This window comes from Dryas octopetala, chromosome 6, assembly GCF_963921425.1.
Source record: "Dryas octopetala chromosome 6, drDryOcto1.1, whole genome shotgun sequence".
NCBI classification, from domain to species: Eukaryota; Viridiplantae; Streptophyta; class Magnoliopsida; order Rosales; family Rosaceae; genus Dryas; species Dryas octopetala.
Genome location: NC_141371.1, coordinates 9,613,748 through 9,621,876, shown reverse-complemented (window position 1 = coordinate 9,621,876; position 8,129 = coordinate 9,613,748).

The window sequence follows — 8,129 nt, the reverse complement described above, 5'->3', positions numbered from 1 at the left end:
ACCCCAAACAATTTTTCCAATAAGCGACAAAAATAAAAAATAAAAAAGAGGCGACGGGTGGAGAGAGCAGCACGTCACCGAGAGCCACTTAAATGCAAGAGTTAGGCACAGAAGCGGGTCCCAGTCCCCAAACGCGTGGATCCCACGTGCTAGTTCTCTAACCTTTTCGAAAATCTTAATTTTTTTTTTTTTTTAATTCGGTTGAGGGTTGGGGTTGGACTTTTTGGCTTTCGCGGACACACGAGGTGGTCCCCACGGAGGAACCCCCCCACATCACTGTACACGCGTCAAACGAACAGCACGCCTACCCTACTCTCCCCTACTTGCCTTTTTGGCGCCTTTGGGAGCTTTAACGAAGATTCGCGCGAACTGGGCCCCACGGCCCAACCCTCTCTCCGGGGGGGCGTGTAATTCCACGAATTGGAGGGGCCCACGTGGATGATAAGTCAAGAAAGCAGCGAATGGGAAGGAGAGCTGGGTCGCTCCGCAACGCAACTGCCTTTTTCTTTAATTTCGGATATATCTCCCAGCTTGTCGTTGTCGGCTAGAATGATTGAACACGTGTCGCCCTGTGATCGCACGTGACCATCTGCCCCCTCTCCTCTCCTTTGAAAATGACGCTTTTGCCCCTCCCCTTTCTCTCCGTGTCACTCCCGTGTACATTAGCTTCACTTGGTCACTGTTGGCTAGAATCATAGAAGATGTGAAGAGTGAAAGGGAAAAGTGTACGGACCATTTGGGGGATTTTGATGATTGTGGAGTTTTTGGAGGAGTGTGTGGGGATGGTACGTAGGTGATTATTCGGTAGGTTTGCGTGTAAGGATGGGATTGGATGGTGACGTCAGCCGTACGCAGATACTTCCCGCATTTCTAAAGAGGACAAAAATGTCGACAGTCATATCATCTCCGATTTGAATGATCATTGATTCAGCCCTCACTCACCACTCACCACTCACCACTCACCTGTGTTATACTCATAACAGGACATTTAAAGCACTTGCTGATTATTCGGAACGGTAATATCATATGGTGTTATAAATCATTTTTAAATTATAATGCATTATAATCATATTTAAGAATAATAATTACATTTATGGTATAAGAAGTCTACATATTAATAATTGTAGTGGTTTAACTGAAATGATTAATATTGAATAATTCAGTTAAAAAGACGATGAATTACTCACAATACACTTAATTTCAACCATTCTTCCTCCAACTAAAAAAAAAAAAGATTTAATAATCGACCATCTTCATTTCGCACTCATTTCATATGAATTTGGGGAAGAGTTAGGAATGGTGCACCGTAGAAAAGTCATTCCAACTCACAAGGACAATTGGGTACATTTGGTCGGAGACCACAACTAAAAACTTTCACCTAATTAAATCACATAAGGGCGGGTGTGGCCCTTTGTATTGAAAGCAAAGATCAGAACTGGTCCTCTCTCCATTTGGTATATGGGATTGGAGAGAAGCAGGATGAATAGTGAAAGCACTCCAAAGGAGTTTGATTGACTCATAGGGACACCATATAAAAGTAGGACTAGCCCTACAGAAAAAGTCCCATTTTGTTGTGAATCTTTTTTTTACCAAGTAAAGAAATCATTAACTTGTACAGCAGGTGGAGGAATGAGTAGGGTTTACAAAGGAGAAACCTCAAGTGCACCATAAAAAGCATACTTTTCATGATGTGTGACTAATAAGCCCACAGAATTACAAAGGATCTCACTTGTGAACATCTTATATATCATCTATGTATTTTCCAATGGGTAATTAAACAACATTTTGTTAATGCAAGAGCATTTAAAATCAAATCTTAATGTTATTGTTGGCTTTTCTAGTATATATGGGTAGCTAATATCTCTCCCTCAATCAAATTAAGGAGACCTTTAATTTGGTATCTAATGGTGTAGGTTGTTGAACTCTCACCTCGTATTAATTATTTGTTAAAGAAATGACATTGAAACTAATAATATACATTGAAACTTGATTACTAACTATTTTTTGCTCAACTATGAGTGTTAAATTAATTAAGCGGTTGGTTAACATATGCACATGTGCTCAATCAAACCTAGTTGCTCACCTAAGCAATTCTACACTGAACACAAAGAGCACCTCTAGCTTAACGTCCGAATTTCACATTAAATTGTATGGCATTGGAATAATGGTTTTAGCCATTCAAATGACGCTTCAAAATTTGCCAAAACATGTCGATCCATTTAGAGTTGATTACTTACGTTTTATTTCTTAAATTTTAAGATAATGCATGCTATACGATTAGTCATGTGGTTGATTAAACAATATAGAATCTCCCAATAAGAAAAGTTCTATGTATATATACTATATTGATTCCCCAAAAACCTGTTATTTGGTTGGCAAGACGTACTACTTATGTTAGTTGCTCTAGGTCAAAACCTTGAACCAAATTCCGACTACTAGCTAGTAGTGGATTTTTGAGCTAATAAGCAGCATATATAGCTCAAAAGGATGGTAGCTACAAACCTAGAAGTTCAAAGTGGCCACTGCCCATGCTGGTCTGGCCAGAGTCCAATTTTGTGTATAGCACAGCGAGGCCAGATAGAGCATGGACCACCCATTAGGCCATTACCTATGTTATGTATTACTAGTGCTTGGAGCCAGGCAGGCCACCCATTAGGCACGCATACAATGATACAATAAAAGAAAGAAAAGAAAAGAAAAGATCGAAAAAGTGTGTGTAGTTAAGTTAGGTCCTCTTGCCTCCTCACCAATTAATATGACCCAACATATTAAAGTCAATGGACTCTTTGAGGGGCTCCCTACTTTAAATCATGCCTTCAACTTTGAGGTTAATTAATTACTTGGTGGATTAGACATATAAATCTCATCACATCATATCTTAAAAATAACAATTAGCGTTAATTAGAATTTCAAAAATAATTTTTTTTTTCTATAAAAAGGAAATTTGAACTTAAGACCTTACTCAATATAGTAAAAAGAAATATGATTAAACTAATAATTAATTGAAAATGAAAATCAAAAGAGAGACGTGACCATTATGTCTACTTTTCTCTTTCATATAAAGTAATAAGCAGAAGTCATGCACATGTAGACATTAACTTGACAAAATTTCACTCCGGTCATAGCTCATTAAAGAGTTTAATTATATGTACATGCTTGACTTCATTCAAAGATTTGAAAATTCAAAGCAACAATTTTCTTAGATAATAATTGAGTTGGAGTAGTTGTAGTCATAGGCATACCTAGCCTATGCAAAATGGGGGCAATATCCCCCTGGAAAAAAAATATAATTTTATATTTTTATGCATAGTTTTTTAGCTTTCACAAAAATAGGAACTCTTAGTTTTCGTCACATTAATTGGGACACCTGTCAATTCTCTACTTGAATCTTCCAATTAGTAACCCAAAACAGCAAGTAACAAAGAAAAATAAAAATTTTATTTTGCAATTATTTATAGATGTAGTTCCTTTCTACAACTGCAACAATATCGTATGCATATAATTAATACTATGATTAATTAATTGTGAAAGCAAGTCTTTGTAACACAACGTGGCCTTTCTACATCCAAGGGACTACCAACAACTGATTTGTTAGGTACTCCTGAATGGTGATAGACATGTCGATATAGCTAGATAGCAAGCAAGCGTCAACAGTAACAAGTAGGTAGTATAATCTTCACTTTGTCTCCTCCATCTTTTGCCGCTAAAAATATTGACCTCTTCTTCTAGATCAGTCCTTTAAACATTTTATTAAGTAATCTGGACTTGCCAAACTATATCTTCTTGTTGAGGTTCATATATAATACTTTACGCAAACAATGATTTTGATATTAATTTCCATAATACTTATGCACACACTAGAGAAAGAGATGTGCAGATATCATGTAAAGATCAATTAATCACTATGTTCTAAAGAGATTGGATTGCGACATGGCCGGGAGATGCTATACATGCATATAGCTAGGTAAAGCTTTGAGTAGAAAAAGTCATTATTAATTTAATGTGAAACGATAGAAGGCACTAATTAAGAGGCTATTATAAATAAAACAACAATAGCAATGCTACGACACTAATAATTATAATATATATATAACCTAAAAAACAATTATCTAGCTTGCAGGCAAATATTGTTTTTTAACCATGTGTTTGTGTTCTTTACGACAGATCTCTTTCTTCTCTATAGTTGGTCAATGATATAAGAGACACGAACGGTCCTTTATATTTCTAGTGTGTCTTCCTTCTAAATGATTAATTAATTTAAGAAGACTAAGGCTAGCTATTTATACATATCAATTTACCGGCCATTTTGTATGATTTCTCTTTAATAGATGTTAGACTCACGTACATAATTTGATTCCACACATATGTGTCGCACAGAAATGGGTTTTATCCCTATATATTAAAGAGATCACAAGTACAAATATACATTTTATCTCTATGAAAGATCACAAAATAGTTAGTTGAGATACTATAAACAGTTTTATTCATTTAAGTGATATAATAGGTATAGATTTTTGGAAAATCTCCTCCAAAGTTATCTTTGAAAAGTCGTCAATTAAGCAAATTAAAACATGTAATCCTTGGAATAACTTGCCCCCTTTCAACAACTAGTGGTATTTTCTTGCACCCTTTAATCACTATTATGCATGCAAGCATTCCCACAAGTTATCTTACTTTTGTTTAAGCAATCCCACATGTTGAGGGCCCTTCCAATAAGGGATCCCTCATTTAGTGTTAAATGAGGGATCACCTTATGGGGCCCACACGAGTCGTTTTTTGTTAATCCGAATCGTTCATTTTTTATATCTTCATTGATAAATCATCTCTGCAAAAAATCAGCCAAATCGGAAATCGTTTACCCGTTCGATTAAGCGGTCAAAGTTTAGGTGTTTATAGAGGAATTTGTTGTTCGTCCATTTGTTTTAAACTTTGACCGCTTAAACGAAAGGGTAAACAATTTCCGATTTGATTGATTTTTTGCATGGATGATCTATCAATGAAGATGTAAAAAATGGACGGTTCGGATTAACACAAAATGACCCGTGTGGGCCACACAGGGTGATCTCTCATTTAACACTAAATAAGGAATCTCTTATTAGAAGGGCCCTCCCCACATGTTATAGTACTGTTGGATCTTTCTAGATGACACTAGATTTAGTTGCAGATATCGATGCATCTCAAGGTCCACAAAGTTGACAAGAATCCTATTACAATTGTAAATTTGTAATCCAAACCTAACAAGCTCCTATAAAGATTAATTTGTTTTTTGTTTTTGTCTGAGATTAATTTTGTTGTTGTTGCATGTATTCTAGGCGTCTAGCACCATATGGTACTACCACTGCACATTGTCTTTTTTGGGCCATGTACTAGACCACATTGTTAAATTAATGGGAATGCTAAAATTATTGATTTATTAATAATCTTTTTTAAATTGGGTGCTAAATTGCTAATTGGGTGTTTCCGAAAAGTATATATGGGCAATCCCGAGCCCAACACGTAGTATACTTCACTGTCCTTTCAGTCACTCGATCTTCTGCATGTTGTGTTTCTCTATGACATTTATGAAATTATGATATAATATTAAAATCATGCTACGTGGTTTGTCTAATATTTTAACAGAAAAATGAACATCGTCAATATTCTTTTACGAGATCATTTAGTAGTATATTAGTACATTACATGAGCTGGATATTCCATGAGATGCAGACACATGGAATGACTCGAAATTTATATTCTAATATGAAAAAAGAATGAATTAATGAAATTCAAGAATCAAAACATGTTCGCATATTATGTGCGTCCATATATATGTTAGCTTTTTCCATATTACAGAGGCTGAATATAAAATCTTACTAATTAAGTTAATAAATTAATGTATCATATATATTTACAATAATACTAGACTTGTGTGATGAAAATGCTATAGTTAATTATGAGGTGGGAGTAATGAGAGTGGGTTGAGAGTTGAATATGCTGTACGAGTCGAGTTATATGGACTGGGCCTGCTCAGCAGGCCTGATTTTGGGCTGAGTTTTGTAATCTGGGATGAGGTTTTGATTTGGACCGTTACGCTATGTTCTGTTTGTGTTTAGTGGTATCCTATTAAAATTTTTTTTTTTCAAAAACAAGAAAACGTATTTTAGTTAAGAAAACATGTTTGGCAAACCATTTTCAAAAATAATTTATAGAAAAAAAAATCTAAAACAGGCCTTATTTTTCTCATTTTTTGTTTTTTATGTTTCCTTCTTCCTTAGCTGCCATCATTTTTAAAATTTAAAAATTGTTTTCAAATTTCATACTAAACAAGTTTTCAAATTTTAAAAATTAATTTTGAAAACTAACATTTAAAAAAAAAATCTTAATTTTTGAAAAAAAATATAAAAAAATTGAGTAGGATACCAAAGTAACCAAACAGAGCCAGCTGGGCTTGTTTTTGTTTAGTGGTTATGTTTTTAGGTCTGTTCCTTTTTTGTGAGGTTGATAATGCTGGGCCTGTCTGGTCCATTTCCACTGAATCCTTTATAAGGTTGGTCTTGTATTGTCTTTGTTCTATATGCTTTTCGTTTCCCATCTATAAAGCTTTATTGACAAGAAAAAAAGTCTAATTTCATGAATAAATCAAAACAAAAATGTTTGATACAAGAAAATGAACAAAAAAGGAATTACCATTACATTATATTTTGTAGTTAAGTAGCAAGGATGAAATTAATTTAGAAAAAGAAGTAGCAAAGGATGAAGCCCACGTTTTGGTCTACCATCACTCAGATTTGCTGTAAGGAAGCCCATTAAGCCTTGCTGATGGGCCTAAAAGGAAGGAGAAAGAAAAGCAACAATGAGTGCTTCTGGGATCAATAAAAGTCTATCCAGTTAGGTTCCGAGAACCCGGGCCTGTTCCAGCCCAGCTCTGCCTTGACTTTACATAGTCAAACAACTCGATCAAGAGGAAACCTGGTGATTTTTTTTTTTCTTTATATATAAGAAAAGATCAAGATATATAAGAAGTTGGGTCAAGCATCTTTAACTACCAAACTTGCCTCAATGTTATCCATATAATCTTTTTTTTTGGTTGAAATGTTATCCATACATTCTTTCAACTCACATATATTGATCTCCAAGGCTTCCTATATATAAGATCTCACCAATTAGCATCCTCTGTGTCAAAAAACTATGCAGTATGCACACATCTTGTGACAATCAATCTCTATCACTTGTTTTTTAATGACTTCAACAAAGACAATCTTACTTTTGTTGAGTCCATGATGTTTTTGCCTAGATTAATTATACTTAGGGTCAAATTAATTGACTTTTTTAAATAAATAAATAAATTACTCTTAAATTCAGTTTTTGAAAAACATTTAACTGGAAATCTAGCCAAACAAAATTTTTTGTATCCGATTGATGGAGTTTGAGTTAAATTTTTTTTTTTTCTCATTTTGGATTTCTAATTAAAGTACTTTTTTTTTTTTTGCAGCAGCAACAGCAGCAACATCCTGTAATGTAATCAGGGACATACGCACGTTCATTGGTAGGGGGTCGGGCGACCCCCCAAAGGCCGAAGCATGAAGCACCCGAAGTTGTGGACGTCGACATGGTGACCCCCCGAAGCTCAAGACGGCGACCCCCCAGGACCCCAAGTTGATGAAATGCCCACCACCTACTTGAAGAATTGTCCCCTTGAGTAGAGCAGGAGCAGGTGAGCAGCCTTCTGCTGCTGCAATTTTTTTTTTTTTTTTTTTTTCTAGTTTGCCTACCAAAACAACGTTGTTTTGAGACATACTTAATATTTTTTTTTAAGTATCCCGCCGTTTTGAGTCAGGATTTAGAAAATAAAAAATAAAAAAAACACATTAGAACCTCTACTCGAGCCCCCCATTTTTCTAGTCCCCAAATTGCAGAACCTCAAGTGAATCTTTAAGACTTTAACAAACCAATGACCAAACCCCAAAATTCTCAATACCCAACCCCAAACCAACACCCAACAACAATTTGCCGCTGCTCGTCCCTGCCCACTGTTGCCGTCGCCCGTGAACTGCCCACCACCACATTTACACCATGACCCCCCAAGGTGTGGATCCTGGATCCGTCAGTGAATGTAATGACATGGATTAATATGCAATGATAATTAAATA